The sequence below is a fragment of the Rhinoraja longicauda genome, chromosome 12 (assembly GCF_053455715.1).
Source record: "Rhinoraja longicauda isolate Sanriku21f chromosome 12, sRhiLon1.1, whole genome shotgun sequence".
Taxonomy (NCBI): domain Eukaryota; kingdom Metazoa; phylum Chordata; class Chondrichthyes; order Rajiformes; family Arhynchobatidae; genus Rhinoraja; species Rhinoraja longicauda.
The window spans coordinates 15,893,460-15,920,178 of record NC_135964.1 but is presented as its reverse complement, the minus strand read 5'-3'; the positions used below and the strand labels follow the sequence as shown (position 1 = coordinate 15,920,178).

At 41.0% G+C, this 26,719-nt stretch overlaps 1 protein-coding gene across 5 annotated transcripts in view; it reads left to right on the top strand.

Moving 5' to 3' along the window:
* The window catches only part of zbtb20 (zinc finger and BTB domain containing 20), a 230,607-nt gene that overhangs the window by 22,830 nt on the left and 181,058 nt on the right, over positions 1-26,719 (top strand). The gene's annotated exons all lie outside the window — the stretch shown is intronic.

Here is a 26,719-nt window from a genome sequence, read left to right as displayed (position 1 = left end):
TTACTGTACCACCCTGCACATATAAGGGAGGAAACCAAAACAAACGTGAAGGAAATCACATGTGCAAAGTTCACAATGCCGGTTCTGGAGGTCAAGATCGTGTCTTGGTCAATGGAGCCATGAAGCAGCTCTTATAGCAGTACCACAGTGCTGCTTCTTTGACAAGCTATATCTAGTTCATATAGTCAAAGGAGAGCACGTTTATTTTTATCTGTCCAAGTTTCATTCATTTCTAACTTTTCCTACTACATTCTGTCACTACGTTTCCTGTTTTTTGTACCATAATGGAGGAGCCAGCGCTGCCGTCGCAGCTGCGGCTTGCCTGCAGTCCGTCTGTCTTTTGTGTTTTTTGTTGTTTTTGTCTGAATTGTAGTTTTAATATGATGTAGTGTTGTATGTTATGTTTTTGGGGGGGGGGGGTGGGAGGGAACGGGAACTGTAACATTCTCTCTCCAGAACGGAGACGCGACCTTTGTTCTGTGTCGTGTCTCCGTTCCCGTTGCGGCCTACCACCGGCCATGCACCTGGGACCACCTGGGGCTCTGGTTCGCAGAGCCCGCGGCCCAGACTCACCACCTGCGGCGCTGGCTGCCTGCGGATGCTGCGGGCGCGGCTGCGACTCATCTCCGGAGGCTCCGGCGCGGGCCGCGTGGACGTCGGAAGCCCGCAGGCCCCTGGATGGGGGCCGACATCGGGAGCTCCGGCAGCGGCAGAGGCAGCGTGTTCACCCGCCCCGAATCGCGGGGCTTGGGTCGGCCCGCCACGGACCTTTCACCATCCGGCGCGGCCTGGAATAGGCCGTGGACCTTTCACCGCCCGGCGGGGGCTTCAATATCGGGAGCCCCGACCGCCCCGACGTGGCAACTCCAACAGCCTGACCGCGGGAGAAGACGGCAGGGAAGAGAAAAAGACATTTTTGGCCTTCCATCACAGTGAGAAGGGACTGGAGGAGACTCACTGTGATGGATGTTTCTTTTTGTTTGGTGTTAGTTGTGATTGTATGTGTTATTGCAATTTTATTGATTAATCTTATTGGTCTTATTGTTCAACTGCGGGTAATGTTTCATTTTACTACACATTTATGTGTATGTAACAAATAAACGACTATTGACTATTGATATAGTCTGGTTTTAACAATATTTCTTTGTAAGGAAGTATATTACCTATATTCTGTAGATTTTGTGTAGACGTGATTTGCACAAAGTGGTCCTATACCAAATGTTTTCACCATTGAATCAACGTCATAACAAATAGGAATGTTGCTCTTGTAAACTTAAAAGTTGAAAATGGAGTTGAAATTCAACCAAATTTACCTGACTCTTTGGAATATGAATGTGATAAAAATGATTTCTATTTTTAGTTTTAAATAGTGTTAAATGACAAAGACGTGACATTATTATGTTCCTTTGAAATTTAACACATTTATTCATAAACAAGTGGCCTGAATAATCTTCAATTGAGATATTGCAATCTGGGAGGGTGGTAAACCAGAGGAGTGGAAGGTTGAGTGGGAGTGTGAAGAGTGAGCAGGCAACAAAGCAGGAAATAGCAAGAACTGCGAGGATAGTCAAAGAATGTCTGGCACCACAAAGAGACTCGTTAATTGCCAGAAAATGTCTAAATGACATGGATTTTTAAGCATTTTATTGCTTTTTATAGAAAATTAATCTGGGTAAGAACAGCTGATGATGATTTAGAATAATTCTTAGGGAGATAATTAATATTATATTTTGTGTTAAATTAGTTATTAATTCAAATTGTTTTATTTTACTGCCAGGAGCAGACATGAGATTATTCTTAAAAATGGGGCTCAAAGTCAACAGGCCTAGATAATATCCTTTAGCACTAAATGTTAAACAAGAGTCTGAACCCAAAACGTCACTCATCCCTTCTATCTGGAGATGCTGCCTGTCCCACTGAGTTACTCCAGCATTTTGTGTATGTTTCAAATTGATTACTTTTGTCATCTGTGCATTGATTTCTATTGCAGGATGGTTAGGCCTATAACTTATCAAGTTTGAGGTTCCATTGAACATTTAAGGCCCTAAATTTAGGAATTCCTTTCCAAAAGAAATTGGAGTTCACTATAATGATTGGAGTTTGCTGTTATGGTTTTATTGCTGATTAGTATGTATCGATTACTTGTCATCTTTTTGTCCACTCGTGCTTTGTCTGTTTAATGGGTAACAAATGTCTCGCATCATTTTGAAGGATCATAAAGCCAATGTTGATCACTTTAGAGAATGTTTGTTGCAATGGAGGATTTGTTGAGTGTGGAAGTTGGGATGAAGCTCTGGAAAAATGTTCTTGGCAATTGCAGAGAAATAAACAATGCTCTTATTGCAATGGAGAGTTGCATAAAGGAACAATGTATGCCGATAACTTTTTAAGTACGGCTTCTCTGCGCACTGCTATTTACTTCCCAGAATTCAATTACCTGGGAAATGAAAATGCTATCGTCTGTTTATGAAATAAAAATCTATGGAATTTCTGTTGAAATTCGAGGCATTTCTTGAAATGGCAGTGATTTGTGAATCTTATTTCAGCAGGCCTTGTAAGCTACCTTTTTTCAATTTGGAACAACAGCCTTTTATTTATAAAATAAAATCTGACGGTTCACACTGGTAAATTAATTAATTTTCAGCGTGTTTTTAACCAAACTAAAAGGCATGGAATTGCATTAACGAATAAAAATGAAATAATTTACCTATTTCTTCAACCAACAGTAGTGCATTAGTACTTGGCAGTGTTGAAACAATATGCTTGAATGGGTAATTTTACACAGCCTCACTGCCTTGAGGAATAATTCCGCTATTTTAAAATGTTTACTCTTCATTTTGCTTGAGTTTGCTCAAGATAAACTTCAAGAAATGCATCGGTAATCATTTTAACATTTAATCTTGTATTGCATTGGGAAAATCAAAATTGTGGACCTATATTTGTTACATATAATGTGCTATATATTTGCTCAAAGAATTTCTCGTCTTAGAGCATTTGAAGAATTTAAATTTCACTTTTGTTCAGAAAAAAAAACTTGGTTAACTTAGTTTTTATCTGGTTCATATGCTGTGCATTTGTATGCTGTAAGAAAATAATGGTAATGTTTCATGACAGGAATGATTGTGTTTCTGTTTGGATTCTAATCTATATTGGTGGAGAGGCATAGTGGTGCAGCAGTAGGGTTGCTGCCTTACAGTGCCAGGTTTTTATTGTACCTTTACCTCGCTATACTTGTAAAAATTACAATAAATACTTGATTAAAATAAGGTCGCATCACTGTGTGTTTATTCTAGGATAGTCACCCATTTACACTACCAGAGGCATTTGAATCTTTCCAACTTGGCCTTTGATAGGCCTTCTCTGGAACTAGAATTTTTATTTTCTTTGTCGGCAGTGGCAAATTTGTTTATTATGTATTAGAAGTTCATACCAATTACATCTGCATGTAGTTTTTGTACATTGGTTCTCTTCTGTACATTGGTAGGAGACTTGGCCTACTTCCAAGTTCAACTCAAGTTAAATAGCATTCATCTTTGCCTGAACTGGTTGAACTGCAGAGGTGTCTTAAGACCCTATTATTAATATTTATTATTAAAAAGCAGTGATAGTGTAATACCAATCCATGTTAAGTCTATAGAGCTGCAATCACGTACACTAAATACTTTAAGAGACAACGACTACAATCACTGATGAAGAATTTATTATAGATATAGATGCCAAATAACACCTGCTGCTTATTAATAAAATCAGATGATGCTGAACTTTGCATACTGTACTTGCTGTTTTTGTTCTCTACCACAAATAAATTCTACTATTGCTTGCTATTGTCTTAAGCCTTTGTGGTGTCCCAGTATTAGCGCCCTGTTGTTACTTTAGCCATTGAAACACCAAATTATGTATTCCACAGCTATTTGATTTTTGTTTGCTAATTATTTAGCCAGTTAAGCGTGAAAGTTGCATGTGTGATTGATTGGCTGCAGTTTGTTTCATTGCTAAGAAAGTCAAATATCTTAACAGCTGCGCATTCCCAGTTTTATTAATTGTTGGTAAATTGGAGGGGAAGATGAGTACTTTTATGAAGGGCATCAAGGGTCTAATCTCTTGCATAACATAGTGACAACTCTAAGAATGTTTATCCCTGCAGAGCATATGGAGTGTATATCAGCTTAATTATTATTTTGTTTTTTAATGATTAAAATTGTGAACAAATTATGGGCTCAATAATATATATAAAAATATACCTAACTGTTAAGGAGGGGTTCGCACCTCAACCTAATGAATAAAATTAAGCTGTTGCATTCAGTAAAATATAAGGTTATTGCATTAGTTCCTTGGACTGCTAAGTATTTTATTTTAAACCTCTTTAGTGCCAGTAGTTTAGTGTGAGATTTAAATGCATGTGTGAGTGGGTCATAGAATGTGTGAGCCTCGCACCTAATGTGTGAAAGTTCGCAGGTATGTATGAAAGGGCTATGAGAGATAATGAGGAAATGTTGTTAAATACTTGCGTGGATTTTTAAAACTATTTAGGGAAAATATCTGTTAAAGATTAAAATTTGCATGTTTTGGTAAGAAACCAGATAAAAAGACAGAAGCAGCACTTACAACAATATTTGTGCATGCTGCTCCTGCTGGCACTGATCATTAACAGCTTATGTTGAACAGCTTGGAGTCAGCAGGAAAAACAGACGCAAATACATGGACATACTAATAAAGCACTGAAGTAAAACTCACCGTTTGCTTAGAATTCCAATCATTAATACTTCTGAAAATTTGAGGTAGTACAAATGAAAAGGTCGTAAAACAGGATATGAATTTAAAGTGATTGGCAAAAGTGCTAGGTGTAACATGAGGAAAAATAGTTTTGCACAACAAACCTGAAAAGGTAATAGAGATAGATTAATTCCACCATGGAAAGGAAATTTGGGAGCAGGAAGAGAGCTGGGAAACAGAACTAATGGGATTACTATTGCAGAAAGTCAGCATTGGGCCAAAAAGCCTCCTTTTATGACAATTCTTTGGAAGCCAATATGTCTATCAAAATATTCTTCTTTGGTTACTACTCAGCATGTGCAGTCTGTTTTATCTCTGTTTATCCTGAACGTTTATGTGTGATTATAAGTGCTGTATTGTTTGATACAGCAAAGGAGAAAGTTGTGCAACCTATTGCTATAGTAGAAAAGTAATCCAGTTAATCCACTGGCTGCCCCTTTCCTTTAAACACTCTAAACACTCCAAGCATTTCACTGCAAAGGTCTATTTCATTGTCTTTTCCAGGTCATTGTCACTTTTTCAGGCAACGCTTTTCGGTTCATGATGTTTCCTGCATGGGAAATAAATTCATCTTTTATTTTATTTTATTCCAATCATCCTAAATCTTTATCTTTTGGTCCCTAGGCTTGTGCCACCAGAAAAATAAATTTCTCTTTATTTAATCTATCAAATACTTCATGATCTTCGAACATATTCACTAACCTTCTCTGCCACAGAGAGAACAACCTATTTTCTTCAGTTTCTGAGGATAATTGAAGCCGCATTTCTCAAGTATGATTCTCTTAAACCCCCTCCTTACCTTTTCCTTTCTAAACCTTGTTGCTAAAACTGGACAGAATATTTAAGGGATCTAACCAATGACAGATTGTGGTATAACCTTACTTTATATTCTATAAAACCAAGGACTACCTTTTCTGTGTTTTTTTAAATTAAAAATATCAATATCAACTAGCCTTGTGAGCTTCACGTATTTGTTTAGGTATGCTTCCAAGTCCCTTGTTCCATATCCTTTAAATCTATACCATCTAGTTTGTTTTTTCCTACCAGAAATCAAATTGCCCTTCAATGGCTCCGCTGAGAGATGTATTACTCCATGACTATTTACATCAACAGTTTATGTTGTCTTCTCAGCCAGTTGTCTTTCTAATAACTTTGCAATTGTTCAGAAGTGACCCCTTCCCATTCTTGTTTCCACCCCTCCTTTCTGTAACCAAAAACATGTTTGATTTTTTACTTTTTTCTGATGGCCTGTAACATTACCTATGTTTCCCTCTCCACAGTTACGACCTGCTGAGTATCTCCAGTATTTTATTTTTATTTCAACTACCTTTAGAATCTACCTATTCGCTTCAGCAAAAAGGGCGGGCGTGAAACAGGCTACCAATTAATTTTCATTTGTGTTGAAATACAACCAATTTATTTATTGTGTATCTTGATTTTGAAGAATTTTGACTTTTTTAATATAAGGTATGGTAACTAGTGATGTCATCAGGTTATAAATTAGTTGGGATCAGCTTCACATGGTGAAAATCCAATTGACTGGGCACTATTCAGCCGTACTGTACAAGATACAAGGGCTACTGCAATGGTTATTTTAGTTGATGTCTCCCTGTCCTTTCAAACAATTTGATTTATTCTTGATGCACTTTCTTTTCTCATTTTAATATAGGATTCCAAATCTAAACTGTACAGATTGTGATGGTGTAGATTAATGTAAGAAAATAACTGCTGATGCTGGTACAAATCGAAGGTATTTATTCACAAAATGCTGGAGTAACTCAGCAGGTCAGGCAGCATCTCAGGAGAGAAGGAATGGGCGACGTTTCGGGTCGAGACCCTTCAGACTGATGTCAGGGGGGCGGGACAAAGGGAGGAGACAGGAAGACAGTGGGAGATCTGGGAAGGGGGAAGGGAAGAGAGGGACAGAGGAACTATCTAAAGTTGGAGAAGTCAATGTTCATACCACTGGGCTGCAAGATGCCCAGGCCCAATTTCCGGTTGGCCTCACTATGGCACTGGAGGAGGCCCATGACAGAAAGGTCAGACTGGGAGTAGGAGGGGGAGTTGAAGTGCTCAGCCACCGGGAGATCAGATTGCATGATTGATGACTTGCAAACTAATTTCTGGACTGAGAAGGGACCTTCCTCTTAGTGATATCCCAGGAGTTTCTTGCATGTTACATATAAAATTGTGCAGAATTTTTTTGTGATTTCATTTATGTCATCAGTTCATAGAGATGTACCATGGAAGCAGGCTTGCACTTGCTGTTCACAAATCATTTGTACTAATCCCAAGTGGAGAACAGAATCACTCTTTCACATTGCATTCGCTCCTTTCCAAGTTCATAAAATCTAGGGTGTTGTCAGTAGTTTATTTGTAAGACACCTTAAATAACTTTGTCTTACAAACAGCCAAGAAGGCAGACCAGCGCTTGTATTGCAGCAGACTGAGGAAATTGGTATGTCTCCAATGACTCTTACAGACTTCTATGGAAATGCCATAGAAAGCATACTGGCAGGTTGCATCACAGCTTGGTATGGGAACAGATCTGCTCCAAGACCACAAGAAATTGCAAAAAGTTGTGGATGTAGCCCAGTCCATCACACAGACCAGACTCCCGACCATTGAGTCTATCTACACTTCACACTACTTGGAAAAGTAGTCAATAATCAAAGGCTTGTCCCACTCTGGTCATTCCTTCTCCCCGCTCCCATCGGACAGAAGATAAAGAAGCTGGAAAGCGTGCACTACCAGTCTCTGGAACAGCTTCTTCCCCTCAGTTATCAGGTTTCTGAATGGTCCTTCCATAAACTTCCAACACCTTTGCCTCATCACGGAAATTGGACTTTGTTTCTAGATCTGATGTGCTACAATGCTGAAAACTGTATTCTGCATTCTATCTTTCCCATTGGTCTACCTATTATACTTGAGATGGTTTGTATTTTTGTATAGTATTATCTGATGTAATTGGATAGCAAGCAAAATAAAGCTTTTTACTATACCTCAGTACATGTGACAATAATAAACCTAAACCTAAAGGGTTTTTTCTCAATTTTAGAAATATTAATCTCAGCGTGAAGTTACGGGTGCCGATGAATGAACGTTTTTGATATCTGTTGTAATTATCATGTAATGCCAAGTCGGGTATGGGACTGTAATATGTCTGCTTCATTGTTCACTAAGGTCACAACTGATAATCCTGACCACACGCCACATTCCTGCTCTCTCCTTGTACCACTTGAGGAATTATTTTAAAGTGCCCCAACAATTGTGTGGCCAAGCTTCTTCAGGTGTCCTTTGAATGATCAGGTATCTTGAAGAATGTGGAGGCTATTTAGTAACAGGTTATTTGGTTGTTCCATACATGGAAGCATGGGTGTGATTAATCTGCAGATTTCCAATGGCCTTTTGTCAACTTTTAACGATGTACCCAAAAATGTAGGTGCCAACTAGTGGTGAATGGGAATTTTTCTGCTTATTCTCATTACCTTTTCTCAGTGCAGTTCCAAGTAGACTGCACCTTTATTTTATTGCACTTCATCGCCACATCAGATGTGAGAGAATTGGAAACATCAGTGGGACCAAATCATAGCATTTTGAATCTGGGGTCTGAAACATTTCAGCAAATGTTGTACATACGCTAGGATCTGTCTGTACTACTGTTAAGTTTATCATCTTGTGTGTTATACAAGTTGCAGATCAGAAAGGTACAGCACATTACCTGCATTTTATTCCATAAGGGCCAATCGATCAATCCATCTATTGTTAAAACAAAACACTGCAAGAAAGTGTCACTGTGGTTGGTTACCTCACTGGTAAGTCTCCAATAATGTCTCTGGTTTGTTTCCGAAGGCGCAGCTAATATTACAGAATACCTGGTTTAAGGTGTCATGGACTTAATCTTAAATGTAAGAGCATGGGAGAAGTGGGAGAATTAATGGGGTGGGGGTGAAGATATGGATCAAATAAATCCTTCCAAGGTTCAATTATTGATGAAACTCTTGCAGAGCCTTCAGCAATTCATTGTCCTTGCGCAAGTGAATAATAAGCCTATGTCCAGTTGACAGCATGTTTTATTCTCACCTTAGCATTCTTAAAGTTGGTATAAGCACTTCAATACCAAAGGAGAGAAACAAGTCTTACATAAAATGATATTGGAAATGCAAAGGATGCCTTGCTTGACTGTTCATTTTGGAAAGAAGAATGCTTGTTAAGGACTAATGCATCAAATTAAACTTTGAGGAAGAGACAGCTGAAATAATTAGCAAGAATCAAGTGAAGGTTGTAAAGTATGATCAGACTGAGCTAGTGGCAGATGGCAAATAATTTGTGCCAGAGTATATTGATTGTATATACAACTTGATCCAAGGTGTATGCTGATTCCAAATCTGGTGTAGAGATGTGTGGTGATAGAGGAATGCACTGCTTGTTATTTCTCAGAAAACATTCGGGCAAGGGAGCCTGTTAAGATTTAATGAATTGCATTAGTTGAGATGTGTTGGAAAGACTTGGATCGTAGCTTGCAACCCATGGAAGAAGTGTGATAAGCGTTAGAACGGGTTTTGATTTGATAATTGGGTAGAACTCGAGGTTCTCTCCAACTGGTGGTATATGCAATAGTATAATGGACAGCAAATCGATTAATATTTCTTCCCCCAAATCAGTTGCAAAGGCATGCCTTGGAGAGGGTACACAGTGGCGCAGCGGTAGAGTTGCTCCCTTACAGCGAATGCAGTGCCTGAGACTCGGGTTCGATCCATACTACGGGCGCCGTCTGTAGGAGTTTGTACGTTCTCCCCGTGACCTGCGTGGGTTTTCTCCGAGATCTTCGGTTTCCTCCCACACTCCAAAGACATAGAAACATAGAAACATAGAAAATAGGTGCAGGAGTAGGCCATTCGGCCCTTCGAGCCTGCACCGCCATTCAATATGATCATGGCTGATCATTCAGCTCAGTAGCCTGTACCTGCCTTCTCTCCATACCCCCTGATCCCTTTAGCAAAAAGGGCCACATCTAACTCCCTCTTAAATATAGCCAATGAACTGGCCTCAACTACCTTCTGTGGCAGAGAATTCCACAGACTCACCACTCTCTGTGTGAAGAAATGTTTTCTCATCTCGGTCCTAAAAGACTTCCCCCTTATCCTTAAGCTGTGACCCCTGGTTCTGGACTCCCCCAACATCGGGAACAATTTTCCCGCATCTAGCCTCCAACCCCTTAAGAATTTTATATGTTTCTATAAGATCCCCCCTCAGTCTTCTAAATTCCAGCGAGTACAAGCCCAGTCTATCTAGTCTTTCCTCATATGTAAGTCCCGCCATCCCAGGGATCAATCTGGTGAACCTTCTCTGTACTCCCTCTAAGGCAAGAACGTCTTTCCTCAGGTTAGGAGACCAAAACTGCACACAATACTCCAGGTGCGGTCTCACCAAGGCCCTGTACAACTGCAGCAGAACCTCCCTGCTCCTAAACTCAAATCCTCTTGCTATGAATGCCAACATACCATTCGCTTTCTTCACTGCCTGCTGCATCTGCATGCTTGCTTTCAATGACTGGTGCACCATGACACCCAGGTCACGTTGCATCTCCCCTTCTCCCAAACGGTCACCATTCAGGTAATACTCTGCTTTCCTGTTCTTGCCGCCAAAGTGGATAACCTCACATTTATCCACATTATATTGCATCTGCCATGCATTTGCCCACTCGCCTAATCTATCCAAGTCACTCTGCAGCCTCCTAGCATCCTCCTCGCAGCTAACACTGCCACCCAGCTTCGTGTCATCCGCAAACTTAGAGATGTTGCATTCAATTCCCTTCCAGACGTACAGGTATGTAGGTTAATTGGCTGGGCAAATGTAAAATTGACAAATGTAAAAATTGTCCCTAGTGTGTGTAGGATAGTGTTAATGTGCGGGGATCGCTGGGCGGCGCGGACCCGGTGGGCCGAATGGCCTGTTTCCGCGCTGTATCTCTAAATCTAAATCTAAAAAATCTAAACCGAGGATAGCAACAATACGTTTGTTTGAATTACTGGTCTTTACTCAATTCAATCTTTGAGACCGCATAAACATAAACATGTTGGAGTATGCTGGAAAATGCTGGAGTAACTCAGTGGGCCAGGCAGCATCTCGGGAGAGAAGGAATGGGTGACGTTTCGGGTCAAGACCTAATCTTCAGACTGATGTCGGGAGGGGGCGGGATAAAGATAGGATGTAGTAGGAAGACAGGAAGACTAGTTGAGTAGTCCTGTTACTCCAGGATTTTATGTCTACCTTCGATTTAAACCAGCATCTGCAGTATATTTTTTCCTAAACATGTTGGGTTATGTTTTCCCTTTACTGCTACTAAAATGCCACACTAAAGATAAAGGTTGAAACGTAAACTTGATAGTAGGCTACTCCAATGATAGTACTTTAAAGGAGCACAGTTAATAGATTGCTAATATTGGTTTAAAAAGTGAGATTTTAAAAAATAGTCTCACCTATGTAATGCATAATTCTAGTCCACAGTTAGAGATTATTTGTGCCATAAGGTTATAAAGGCTAGTTATTCAACCAGTCATTGTTTGGTTAAATGACCTTCAAAGCATATGCTTGCTTGTCATCCATAATTTTATTTATTTTGCTATGATATGTGGTGATAAATCATGAAAATGCTACATTTGTTACAGGGACAAATAGGTTTATATTCTAATTTTCTTCCTAAAAGAGTTTCATCTCAGAATCTGCAAGAAACTCTATGGGGAAGTTGCCTGATTTATTTGGTTAGTCTTTATAAGTAACTGCATTTGTGTATCTCTTTAATCTGCCCTGTTTGGGAATGCATCTTATATGGCAGAAGGAAAAGTGACGAAGGAAGCGGTAGAATTCAAATACCTCTTAAAAATTTAGAGGACAGGTTTGCATGTGAACCATGGGGAAACAATAGAATTTTGTGGGCCATGTTAGCCCGTAACTTACATTCTGTTGACTCTTTGGTTTATATAAAATATATCAGAAGCATGTGACTCATCAAAAAAATTGCCAAAATATGTCTAATCAGAATCAGAATCAGAATCAGTATAGCCTTTATTGTCATCCAAAAAAAACAAGTCTTTTGGACGAAATTCCATTATCCATTATCCATTATCCAACAATAAGAGCAATAAAAATAAGCAATTACACACACAATCACAAACCAACACAAAAAAAAAAAAAAGAAACACCCATCACAATCCCATATGCTACTGGAGTGGACATGTTGCTTGGGAGATTTGCTCACTTTATAGAAATTACACTTTGAAGGGAACAAGATGTCTGTCTTTTCAGGTCAGATTACTTTGGCTAGCATAAGTATCAACATAACCTTCAACTTTGGCTAAAATATTGCAGAGTTCTTCCCACTTTCCAACAATAAATATTTGTTTTGATCAACATAGCACAATTCACAAAGATCCCAATGGTCTGCATGCAGAACATTCTCTTCTAAAAATCTGGAAACCTGGGCTTCGATTCAATACCCATAACCCTAGATAATCTTTTTTTTAAATTAACTAACAGCCTTTTCAATTGATTGAAGATGTTAGCTGTTTACCCATCTTATCTTCTGTTGTAGGTTTACTATTTTTCCTTTATTTTAGTTGGGGGGCAAAAAAAGGACTGGTGATTTTTCAGGTTTTGGTTTCAAGTTTACTTAGTGCTGAACTGCTTTACTGTTGGAGCTGCAGTCTTGGAGCCAGGTAGAGAATATTCTATACTTTTTGATTTGTGCCTAACAGATATTTGGAAAAGACAAAATGTGTAGGAAGGAAATGCAAATGCTGGCTTAAATCAAAGATAGATACAAAATGCTGGAGTAACTCAGCAGGACAGGCAGCATCTCTGGAGAGAAGGAAAGGTGACATTTCAGTCGAGACCCTTCTTCAGACTTTATTCAGGTCTGAAGAAGGGTCAAGACCTGAAACATCACCCTTCTAGATATTGAGCTGGGGGGAATATTAACTCTTTCTCTTTCCGTAGATGCTGTCTGACCTGCTAAGTGCTTCCAGCATTTACTGTTTTTGTTATTTTCCGATTTTCAACACCTGCAATTTTTTTTGTTTTATTTGTTTGTAAATAAGAATTTAACACAAGGATTCAAGGATTTGAAGCTAAAAAAGGAAATCAGGAGGGCAAGAAGAGAATAGGTGATAGTTCTGGCAGATAAAATTAAGGATAATCCTCAGAGATTTTATAAGTACATAAAGGTAAAAAGAGTAACCCGAGTGAGAATGGGAATCAAAGCGATCAACTCTGCATGGAGCCACAGGAGATGGGCAAGGTCATCAATGAGTATTTCTCCTCTGTTTTTACTGTGGAGAGAGAAATGAGGACCAGGGAACTTAGGGCAGTCAATGGAAATGTCTTGAGGGCAGTTAATATTACAGTCGAGGAGATACTGAAGGTCTTGACCATAAGAAGGTAGACAAATTTCCTGCACCAGATATATCCGAGGACATTGTGGGAAGCTGAAGTGAAAATTGCAGGTGCCTGGCTGAGATTCTCGAGTTGTCATTGAATACGGGTGAGGTGCCAGAAGTCAGGAAGATGCCAAATGATGTGCCTCTATTCAGGGACTGCAGGGAAAAGCCTGGGAAATACCGGCCAGTGAGCCTAACATCTGTGGTCAGGAAACTACTAGAGAGTATTCTGAAAGATAAGATGTACATGCATTTAGATGGATAAGGGCTGATTAGGGATAATCAGTACGGCTTTGTATGTCAAGTCATGGTGGATGGTGATGGTGGAAGGTTGCTTTTTGGACTGGAGGCCTGTGACTTGTGTTGTGCCTCAGTGTTCAGTGCTGGGCCCATTGCTGTTTGTCATCTATATCAATGATTTGAGTGAGACCGTACAAGGCATGATAAGCACGATTGCAGATGACGTGGATGGTACTGTAGATAGAAAAGATGGTTGCCAAAATTTGCAGCAGGATCTTGATCGGTTGGGTAGGAAGGTTGATGGAAGTTAATATAGAGAAATGTGAGGTGTTGCATTTTGGGAAGTCTTAGCAAGGGCAGGACCTACCCACTGAATGGTAGGGCTCTGGGGAGTGTTGTAGAGCAGAGGGATTTTGGAGTAGAAACAGAACAGGAGGAGGCCATTTGGCCCTTCGAGCCAGCACCACCATTCATTGTGATCATGGCTGATCATCTACAATCAGTAACCTTGATTTCCCTTGATTTCTCTAGTCCCTAGAGCTCTATCTAACTCTTAAATTCATCCAGTGAATTGGCCTCCACTGCCTTCTGTGGCAGAGAATTTCTCAAATCTCTGGGTGAAAAAGTTTCTTCTCACCTCAGTTTTAAATATAAAACTGTAAAGGTACATAGTTCCTTGAAAGTGGAATCACAGGTAGATAGAGAGGTCAAAAAGACTTTTGGCATATTGGCATTATGAGAGAAATAGATCAAGTCAAGTCAAGTCAAGTCAATTTTATTTGTATAGCACATTTAAAACAACCCGATCAGGTATATGCACAGATTTTTGCCTAGTTGGGGAATTAACCAGAGAACATAAGTGTAAGGGGGGGGGGGGGAGTTTTAATAGGAACCTGAGAGGTAACCTTTTTACACAAAATAGAACTAGCTGCTAGAGGAGGTTGTTGAGGCAGGACTCGTGTTGATGGGGCTTGTTGGTCAGCATGGGCAAGTTGGGCGAAAGACCTGTTTCCGCTCTATGACTCTGACTTGCTTTTGGTTCCCGATGCAGTCAGTGCTGAATGCTCTTGAGAACATGGCATGAAAGAAAAAATATGAAATGTTTACCATTATCATTGCTGACCACCACAAGAACTCAGGAAGCTGGTTAGTTTTTCATCACTACCTCCATCAATATATTGCCCTGTGATTTATATTAGCTGCAATTTGGTTTATAATATCTTCGGATACATTACATGTATCTATATTGTTAGAATGGAGATAAACTACTAGCTCTTTATGTTTTAACAAACATCCAGTGTTGTTAGCCAGGTTATTGACGACAAATCTTACACCTTATAGGTGCTCAATGTCCTTTTATTGAAAAGTGAGTTAAAACTCAGGGTAGCAAGGCCAGGATTTGACTTTCCCACTTACCACTGTGATATTTGAAATAATTGTATTTAATACTGCTTTTCCATCGCTTCTGGGACTGGATAAAACTTCAGATTTAAAATATGATATCCAGGAGATAAATTGGAATTAAAATGCAATTGTTTGATTTCCGGTGTGCTAATGAAGGAATGATAAATTATATTCCAAGACCAACACAATTAGTGCCAGTTTTCTCAGAATGTAGGTCATTCAAAGCTGAATGTGCTATTACTGAGAATCCTTAAGAAATGCAGCCACATAATCCATTAAAAAATGACTGCCAAAATATCTGACAGAATGATTCAACAAGTAGATACTGTAAGAATGATATTTTTTTCTAGAATCCAGATTGGAAACTGGTCTAACTACTGCATATACAATTGCATTAGATTTCTACTTTAATCATTGACAAGTGCAATGACTATCGTTGAAATCTTATTTTTAAAGAAATTACTTCAATTTCATGCATGGTTCAGAACTTGCTTTTATTGTGAAGAAAATACAAAGTGCTGAAGGAACTCAGTGGGTCAGGCAGCATCTGTGGAGGGAATGGACAGGCAATTTTGGGGTCTGGACCCCTCTTCAACCCTATTTTTAAAATAATTTATGTACGAATTGCTGTCCATATCTCTGATCTGAAAAGACTCGCTAGTTGTCCTGTAACTACAGCTTACTGAAGTAAACACCGTTCCCATTGTGTTATGTTAGTTACATTGAGATCAACCATCAGACACTGAATTGCAACTTAATTTCTTAAATAGTGCGAAGGCAAAGATCAGGGGACAAATTTGCTAGCAAATGAACTTGCACTAATAAGGAACTGAAAAAAAATCAAATCTTCCAACTGTTTATAATGTTATTCCATCAGAAATGTGAAGTAACTCTTTGGAGTTATACAATGCAAGTAAGGTGAGCAGATCTCTTGTCATGTGTTTTCAGCAGTTATTCAGAATACATTCTTTAAATCTTGAACGATTACTATCGGCCTTGACAGAATATCTACTTGTTCACTTCCAAAGAATAAGTTTGTGGGTATGTTAAAATTCTTGACCTTGTAACAAAAAGACAACCACGCTAATCAATTTAAAACACATAAAGCTTGCCCACTAATGCCCAGGCGGGAAGTGGCAGAGCCGGCTACAAGTAATAGCTATACTTGCCAGATCTGAGCACCCACTTCAGCAATAGCAGCATACAGCTTCTTTTTATTATGGAGGTGACATGCAAAATCCACAAACAGATGGCTTGACCATATGTGGAATAAACCTGCTCCAAGTTAGCTATCTGAGCTAAACTTTCTGCACAAGTTCCAGTGCTCAAGGTACATAATAGAGGTACACAATAGAGGCAACTATCACATTGGGGTAACCAGACATGAAGGCAGTTTCGGCCCTTGTTACATTCGTATATTCAACCATGTACATAATAGAGGCAATTATCACATTGGGGTAACCAGATATGAAGGCAGTTTCGGCCATTCACAACTTCCATGCCACTGACCATATACACAATAGTTAAGTATCTCTGCAATCAAATTAGCTGTCTGGGCTTGACTTCTGCAGCAAACACACATTTTTTTAGCCAAATTTTCTTTAGTCAAGCATCCCATCAACCTCTGCAAGGCAAGGCTAGTTAGCCAACTTTATCATTCCTCCCTTTTATCATTTTAAATGATAACTGCAAGCGGCTATTCTTGCAAGCTGCGGTAATTAATGGTAAGACACATCTAAGCAGCAAAAGGACAATTAGGATTAATAGTCCCAAGTTGGCAAATATCACCACAAGTCCTCTGGTGGGGGTCGTTTCTTATAGCCCGCCGATTCGTTTACAGTCTGTGTAATGTATCCACCTTTACTGCAGTTGGTGTGACGACAGGACTTGGTCCTTTCCAACGTTCTCCTAATTTCTTCCGATCCCAGTTGCGTATCAGCACGTAATCACCGGGTTGTAATGGGTGATGGTCAATTTCCTCGGGAAGCGGCTTCTGTGCGTCCTTAACCTGCGAATGTAAAACTGAAAGTATTCGAGTTATTTGTTGGGCATAGATCATTTAATGCGTGGAGGTCTAAAATTCCCGGGTGGGACTATCAACTCCCCATGGGGTCCTTAGAGGTCTCCCATAGATAATTTCTGCTGGTGATTACTTAGTAGCACTATGGGGAGTGACTCTCATCTCAAATAATGTCAGTGATAATACCTTAATCCACGGCTGTTCCGTCTCACCCATAAATTTGGCCCATTTGTTTTTTAATGTACCATTAGCCCTCTCAACCATCCCTGCAGCCTGAGGATGATGGGTGCAGTGAAACTGCAGTTTAATACGAAAGTGGTTGCATATCTAACTGCAGCCGTAAAGTGCGTGCCGTTATCAGAACTGATGGTTTCTGGTAGTCCAAACCTTGGAATAACTTCCTTTAATAACAAGGTGACTGTTATTTCAGCGGTGTTGTTAACGGTCGGCAAGGCTTCAATCCATCTACTAAATAGGTCCAGAATTATCAAACAGTATTTGTAACAATGAGCTCGAGGCATTTCAATAAAGTCAATTTGTAGACATTGAAAGGGACATGATGGCATCGGTGTGTTGTCCCTGAGGGCGCTTTAACTGGCTTCCCCAGATTAATTTTTTGACAAATTTTACATTCCGAGGCCAGTTTTAATGCCTCTTGCCGAATTTTTTGGATGCCACCACGTCTCCTTTACCATTCTTATCATTCCCTCCTTACCTGCATGTGTGAGAGAATGCAGGTAAGTGAGGAGCACAGGCACAAATGCATCGGGTACACATACTTGTCCGTGAAGGGCCATTCAAAGACCTGTGTCTGAGTCCCAGTGACAACCCTCACTTTTCCACACATGTTATTCGGTATCAGAGGCGTCCCTCTGCAGTTTTTGCACTTCACCCATATCTGGCAGGACCGGTCTGTTCGCTAGGATCATGTTCCCTGGGGGTACCAGGTTACCTGACTGACTAACCGCTGTTTTAGTGGCTTGGTCAGCATATGCGTTTCCCCGGGAGGCGGCATCGTCTCCCCCCGAGTGGGCACTGCACTTAATAATCGCTAGTCCTATGGGCATTAATTGTAGTACAGTCGTGAAGGGGTGAGTCGCAATGCACTGGTGGACGTGCCAGAAACGAAAGGTAAGATTAGGGTTCTGCAGGAGTGCCATCTCGTGGAGTCCGAGCCGTGCCTAAGGTACTTGGTTTGATCAGCGTTCATTAAGGTGGCCACACAGTGGGTAGTATACACGGTTATCGGCTGCAGTAGGGTAATATTAGAGGCCGCTGAGATAGATGCATGTATACCAGGCAGAATCTGTGTGCATGGAGGGTACCCGCAGGCTACTGCCATCCACGCGGAAAAGTACGCCACCGGTCTCCGAGCGTCACCATGGTATTGGGTGAGCACCGCGGGAACACAGTCTTGTATGACGGTAACATAGAGTTGGAAAGGTCTATCATACAGCGACCGTCCAATTGCTGGGGCTGAGGAAAGGGCTTCCTTCAACTGGGTAAAAGCAGCCTGCTGTTGCTCGTTGAGTTCGAGGCGCTTGGGCGCATTGGTAGATGCTAACGTGGAAAGATGTTTTGTATAGATCCTTACATCAGGAACCCATTGACTGCAAAAGTTTACTAACCCCAAAAACACCCGCATTTGTTTCAGAGTCTGTGGCGTTGGGTACTTTGTAATTGGGGCGAGTCTCTCGGGGGTGAGTGTCCATTCAGCAAGGTTCCGAGGAACTTAACTGTCTTTTGTCCCTGAGAGACCTTCCGTCGGGGGATCACATATCCCCAGGAGTGTAGTGCGTCCAGAAGGACACTGGTGTCTTCGATGTTATTGTTCAAATCCTTACTAGCAAGGAGTAAATCATTGACATACTGTGTTACCGTTGACCCCTTGGGTAGTTGTAAGGTTTTCAGTTGGTTTGCCAGAACCTGGGAAAAAATAGTAGGTGAATGCACGAACCCCTGAGGTAGCCGGGTCCAGATATATTGGTTACCTTCATAGGTGAATGCAAACAGATACCGGCAATCTGTAGATCAATCACTGTAAAGATAGTAGCTTCTGCCGGGACCTGGCTCAATATAATTGCGGGGTTCGGTACGATGGAATGCATTGGAGTCACGTTTTTATTTATGGCTCTGAGGTCTTGCACCAGGCGCCATTCTGATCACCCTGGTCTGGGCACGGGAAAGATAGGTGTATTGCAGGGCGATCGACACGGGATTAAGATGCCCTGATGTAGCAATGATTGAATAAGGCTTCCAGCCGCAAGGGATATTGTGCGGTGGATGGTAACTGCACATCAGGTTTAAGAGTTATTTTAACAGGCAAGTAGGTGGTAAAGCCTACCTCGTATGATGATGCCGACCCTATTTCGTCATCATTCTCCCCGGTGGTATGGGTGGAGGATTGGTGGCGTCTGATGTTCCCTTGCATAATTACCAGATCTCCAATAGGTCAAAACAATTGACAATAGGTGCAGAAGGAGGCCATTCGGCCCTTCGAGCCAGCACCGCCATTCAATGTGATCTTGGCTGATAATTCTCATTCAGTACCCTGTTCCTGCCTTATCCCCATACCCCCCTGACTCCGCTATCTTTAAGAGCTCTATCTAGTACCCCCTGGGAGAGCTTCTGGGGACTATACATGCCTCTCTTCGCCTCTCTCTGTAAGGTAACTTGGTGCTTTATCACGAATCATGCTAATTTCTTGTGGCTTCCAGATTGAGTATACTTCCATTGTGTGAGGCTGACCCTGCTGGTCTGCCTGTGGATGTGCAACCGTTCTCATTGGTAACATCCGATCTTGGTCTCTCATTTGCCTGGGATTGGTTTTTACTCTCTCTGCCACTGAGGTCAGTGAGCTCGGGTCAAACAAATGCCTTATATCCCTTAGTCCTCCCCAATCTCCCTGTGAGGTCCATGAACTCGAAGGAAGCGACGGGTATGATGGTGCCGGCTGTGGCCTGGAAGGGGCATAGGGAAGTGGTCTCACTACCACCTCATCTTCCTCATCACTAGCGAATGGGGTCGTCGTGCCAGATATGGGTCCTCCGGAGGATTTCTCTACCCTAGTTTTTCCCTTTTTTGTAACCCATTGCTTCAGCTGAGTTGCCTGCTGCTTATTGGCGCCTCGATATTCCATGTTTCCCCCGCCGGCCATGATTCATTTCCCAAACGCTTTGTTAACTTGAAGCTTCAAACTCTATAACTGCTATTACATTTTGGATTTAAGAAGCATATTTGTTGGACGGGCGCTTCCCCATCACTGGTGTCCAGACAGGTTGCTACAGCATATGTACCTACAGCATACGTTTTTTTTTAAAAAAGGTCCTGCAGACAGAATATAAGGAGTTAAAGACAAATCTTTGTATGAATTTAAAATCATGGAAGGAAGAAATGTTCATAAATGCTCACGTACTATAGAAACCGTATTAGACTTGAAACAAATGGCACTTAATGAAGCAGAGTGCAGTCAAACCTTACCAGGCAAGGTAGGAGAAAGTGGCAGAAAGCAAAGGACTGGTTGTTCAGATTAGTTGTGTTTCAACTAATCCATCTCATAATTGGGGAAAAAACAAGGTATTTTGCTGGAGTTTTGATCTGGAGGATTTTGAAAATGGCATTGTTAGTGTCCAGCAGCCTTTGACAGGATCAACCATATTTTGAAAAACATTGGTCAGTTTTGAGGTGTTGCAGCTTTTATGCTAATTTAGAACTCTAGTGTGTATTGCAATCTTCTTCTTTCGTGTCCATCCGTCAAATGTTACATCACTGTCATCATCCGTCCTGAAAAGGGTGCAAGCTTCCGGCGACAATCAGTGGGAGCCGCAGTTGTACAGTAGACGATGGTGGTAGCAGAAATAGCTCAGGACACTTCCAATTTCCAGTCCCGCGACGTGGACGCTTCTGCTATGGGGCCTGTATGGCAATTATTCTGCATAACTGAGGATGTCATAGATTTAAGTCATGGCACCTTGGATAAGAATCAACCATGACCAGTTTATTCACAAAATGCTGGAGTAACTCAGCAGGGCAGGCAGCATCTCAGGAGAGAAGGAATAGGCGACGTTTCGGGTCGAGACCGAAGAGTCCCGACCCAAAACGTCGCCTATTCCTTCTCTCCTGAGATGCTGCCTGACCTGCTAACTCCAGCATTTTGTGAATAAATACCTTCGATTTGTACTAGCATCTGCAGTTATTTTCTTACACAACCATGACCAGTTTTGTTTGTTTTCAGACTTTTACCATCTCTGAGAAGATTAACTAGCCATACAACAAAATAAATACTGAATCCTGCTTTTTGACCAATTCCAGATGTACTATTGAGTAGTAGGAAGATCCTAATTTGCCAAACTAATTTTTTTGCGCAGCTGATTTAGTTAGTTAGTTTGCAGTAGCCCTGTAATAACACAATAAAGAAAATTAGATGATGGTCATTTGACACTACCTTGCTCCCAACGTTTGTTGAAACAGATTATTTTCTGCTTTAAGTAAGACTGGACTTTGATGCCGTCTTGATACACTCTGATATATGTAAGTAAGAATTGTAGCTAATTAGGTATGGAGCAGATTGCATGTCATACTGGGCAAGGTTAGTTTTTTTCATACTGAAGGCAAATGCAGCAGTTCTGTTCCGAATGCTCAAATTAGGAATGCTTTATCTTGTGTACCATTCTGTGGAGAATCTTTCCAGTGCCATAACTAATAAAGTCATTGTAGCCATTATGCTTCTGAAGCATATTTTCAAAAAAGTGTAGACATTCAGTTAAAACACGTTTTCTGATTGTGCATACCAAATTGTGGTAGGGTGCCTCCCACTCATTACATTTTCTTATCGCCTTAACTCTTCGATAATGTGTTTTAGAATAAAATAATTTAAATAATCTTTTTGATTTTTAAATCAAAGATAAAAAGTGAAGTTTACCCATAAAATGGGTAAAGTGCTGAAAAGGCCACCATGAAGATCAATTTCATGCATTCCGACTTAAGTTTGCATTCATTTTTAGGTTCAACTAGACCAAGTGGACCCGTTGGGCCCAAACCTCTCCTGCATTGGTGCAGCTTCCCCCCCTCCTCCCTCCCCTCCTCCCTCCCCCTCCTCCCTCCCCCCCCTCCCCCCTTCCCCTCCCCCCTCCCCTTCCCCTCCCCCTTCCCCTCCCCCCTTCCCCTCCCCCATTCCCCTCCCCCATCCCCTCCCCTTCCCCTCCCCCCTTCCCCTCCCCCTCCCCATTCCCTTCCCCTCCCCCCTTCCCCTCCCCCCTTCCCTCCCCCTCCCCCCTTCCCCTCCCCTTCCCCTCCCCCCTTCCCCTCCCCTTCCCCTCCCCCCTTCCCCTCCCCCCTTCCCCTCCCCCTCCCCTTCCCCTCCCCTCCCCCTCCCCATTCCCTTCCCCTCCCCCTTCCCCTCCCCCCTTCCCCTCCCCTTCCCCCTTCCCGTCCCCCCTTCTTCCCCCCCCCTCCCCCCCCCCCCCAGGAGATAGATTTAAACTTAAATAACTTTAAAAATATAACATTGATTTCAATGAAACCTCATCCATTAGCACCAAAGGGATGACGGTGAGTAAGGTGGGCCTAAATTTTTTGCACTATCATGCACCATTTTGGCTGTAGTTCAGGAACAAACAAACAAACAAGAATTTTACTATATAGGTAATGATGGCTTGGTAAGAAATCTTGAAAAACAAAGTAAATAAATTGAAGAATAATTTGTGTCATTGCTTAAATTTACTCTAAATGTACAGGCTTGAGATTCAAGTTTATAAATTATGGGGTTGGCAAAAAAAATCTTATTAAAATGGCGATTAGTCTAAATTAATAAACCAATTTTTACACACTGTTGGCATGTTACAGGAGCATAGCGTTCTTTTTTTTAATATCCATAGTACATGAAGTACTTCAAAATAAGCTACGGTAACTCTACCAAATGTTAGGGTCAATTTACCCTGTAACAAGTTAACCTGCCAGTAACTTGTAAAATTCACAGTTGTGTGAGTGGATATGATAGTTGTATATTCTATCATCTGCTTCGAGTTGTATAATTTCTCTGTTAGTCTCATACCAAACAATCTTGTGGATTATAGTATGGTGTTTTCAGAAAAGTGATTACAGCATGGAAGGATACAATTTGGCTTGTCACGTAAATACATGCCCTATGAAAGAGCAATTCACCCAGTCCCACTCCACCACCTTCCCAAGCCCTGCATATCCTTTCTCTTATAACTGCTCCCTTTTTGAATGCAATACTTCAATTTGCCTCCAGCACTACCAGCGTATTCCAGACTCCAAGCATTCACTTTTGGTTATTTTGCCAATTGCCCTCATTCAATGTCTCCTTGTCTAATAAAAAAGATACAGTTAGACAGTATCTCTGGAAACCCTGTTCTGGGTTGTGACCCTTCTTCAGGCTTATCAAGTAGCTGCTGAAGAAAAAGGGTCCCGATCCAAAATGTCACCTATCCATGTTCTCCAGAGACGCTGCCTGACCCGCTGAGTTACACCAATACTTTATTTTTTGTAAACCAGCATCTGCAGTTCCTGTGTCTCCTAGTCTCAACCCACATACCGTTGAGAACATTTCCTGTCTACATACCTATTCTATCTAGGTCCTTTATAATTTTAAATATCCATGGGATTTCCTTGCAATCTGTTTGGAGGTGTGCAACCCAGCTTTTTTAGGCGAAGGTACCACATCCAAGAAATAATTTCATCCATATCTTGTGCACAGGTTTCTTCTAAATCATGGGGACAAGATTGCGCACAATATTCCTATAGTGGCTGAATCAGTGTTTTTTTTAATTTAATGGTTCTTCGTTACTTGGCCTTGTGCTCTCTTTGTCTATAAAAACACGAGATGCCAGATGCTTTTTAAATACTTTCTCAGTCCATTTTATTATTTTCAATAAAGTGTGTGTAGTACATGCTTTTGAAATTGCCTTGCAGTTTATTGTCTTATGGTAAGGATTATTGTTTCTTTTGGCATACTGGAGTCTACAGTTACACCAACATGACAGTGAGAATTTTATCTGACTGCAAAATGAAAAGTGTTTTGAAGCCAAGATGCATGGAAATTGTAGTGTAATTGGAAATTATGAATGTTTGTTTGTTTTTTAATTTCATTTTACTTCGTGCCTTTCATATTCTCGGACCAAAGTGGGTTATTTTAAGTCGGGGGGAATATGTTTGATGTGTCAAAACAGCAGCCATTTTGCACACAACCCCTTTAATGACCAGATAATTTGATTTATAAATGTTGGTTCAATGATACATTTTGGCCAAGACACCAAGGATAACCCCCCCCTGGCTTTTGTTCCAAAATCCAACTCTGTTAAGCTATGCGTGCAGAATAAATTAATTGGATTTAGGATGAAGTTTTTATCGCAATTGGTTAGTTTTAATATTTTGATTGCACTTTGTGCTGATTTAGAGTTTGCATTTGACCATGACTAATTGATTGTGATTGGAAGGTAGTAGATGAGAGTGGTGAGTAAAGATTGTGATAGCTCGATGGGAGAAATAAAGTGATGTTGCTGTTTTTTTTAGGATATTGACATCTTTATGGACTGAACACATGCGTAGGCGATAATGATTTTGACACTGAACTTATAGGCCACTTCTGTCCTATGCTTGACAGCAACTATGGTGATTTCTCCAGCTTGGTGTTTGCATTTGAGCATGAAAGAGATTGGTGCAGAGAAGGGATAACCATGCAATTATTTTCAGCAGAAAATTAGTCCTCAAAAGTAATTTAAGAAGTAACACAAAGACACGGTCATTTTCAGGATGGAATCAAATTCATCTCTCATTTAGTTCTCAATGTTAACATCTAATACTTTTTTCCATTTTTCAATTTTGAGGGTAGTTCATTCTAGTATTATTAGTTAATCACATTAAAAAAAATTGTTGGACAAGTGTATAATGCACCTTTTGAAGGAATATAATTTCTTTAAATTAGTTGAATTGCACGCGCGCACACACATCAAGAATTTAATACGTTATTTTTGAAGCTGCAAGTACATCACAGATTTAAGAGAGGTCTCGACACGAAACGTCACCCATTCCTCCTCCAACCCATTCCCTCACTCCAGAGATGCTGCCTGACCTGCTGAGTTACTCCAGCATTCTGTGGCAACCACAGATTTAAGCTGTGTAGTTCAACATTTAAGAATTTTTCAACATGCTAAAAGTATGATTTTTTTTCTTTGAATATGTGTAAGTGATGTGATAAAGTGCACTTGTATTCAAAAAAATTACATTCACATTTTGTGTCCTTGACATAAGCAAATCTGATATGAATTTAAATGATACATCATTTGGGTGTTCAGCCATTTCCATGGAAAAAACTGAGCAATGCCAAGTGCCAGCTCAAATCTATATTTATGCAGTTTCCAGGAATGGGATCTCTGGCCAGTTTTCTTATGCCAAATAAGAGTACATTGAAATCAACTAACACCTTCACTGCTGCTCCAGTCTGCAGAAGGAGTCGTATTAAATGGAGACGATGAATTTCAAAGGGCTGTATAAAAATGTGGCCTAAAGTTAAACTGGCAGCTGTGGATGTTGTCGACATGGATTTTAGTAAGGCATTTGATAAAGACACCATGGTAAACTAATCTAGAAGATTAAGATGCGTGGGATTTGGGATTTAATCACATGGATTCAGAAATGGTTTACTGATAGAAGACAGAGGTTGGAGGTGGAAGGACAATATTTGGTCTTAAGGTCTGTGACCAGTGGAGTTCTGCAGGGATCTATGCTGGGACCTCTGCTTTTGATGATATATAAATACGGTACACGTGACAATAAACTCAACTAAAGTAAATGTAGACTGGTTGGTTAGTAAGTTTCCAGAAGACACCAAGATTGCTGACATTGCGGACCACAAGGAAGGCTTTCACAATATACAGAAGGATATAGATAAGTTACAAAAAGGGGTGGAGAAATGACAGATGGAGTTTAATCAGAGCAAGTGTGATTTGTTGCACTTTGAGAAGTCAAATGTAAGTGGAAAATATACAAATAATGGCAAGACCCTTAAGACCATTGATATACAGAGGGATCATCTGGTCCAAGGTAGACACAAAATGCTGGAGTAACTCAGCAGGACAGGCAGCACCACTGGAGCGATAGAATGGGTGACGTTTCAGGTCGAGACCCTTCTTCAGATTGATATCAGGGGAGTGGGCGGTACAGAGATAAAATATAGCTGGAGACGGTAAGACTGGTGGGAGAACTGGGAATGGGGAGGGGATGGAGAGAGAGAGGGAAAGCAAGGGCTACTTGGAAATTAGAGAAGTCATTGTTCATACCGCTGCGGTGTAAGCTACCCAAGCAAAATATGAGGTGCTGTTCCTTCAATTTGCGCTGGGCCTCACTCTGACAATGAAGGAGGCCCAGGACAGAAAGGTCAGATTAGGAATGGGAGGGGAGTTAAAGTGCTGAGCAACCGGGAGATCAGGAAGGTTTAGGCGGACTGAGCAGAGGTGTTTAGTGAAACGATCGCCGAGCCTGCGCTTGGTTCAAGGTTCAAGGTCAGTTTATTGTCACATGTACCAATTAAGGTACAGTGATATTCAATTTACCTTACAGCCATACTAAAAAAAGCAACAAGACACACAACTACATAAAAGTTAACATAAACATGTACCACAGTGGATTCCCCACATTCCTCACTGTGATGAAAGGCAATAAAGTCTAGCCTTCTTCCCTCTTTATTCTCCCGTGATTGGGGCAGTCGAACCATCCGTAGTCGGGGCGGTCGAAGCTCCCACAGCCAGCGGTCGAAGCCCCGCGTCGGGGCAATCAAATCCCCCGCGTCGGGGTGGTCGAAGCTCCTGCAGCTTGGAGCTGCCGG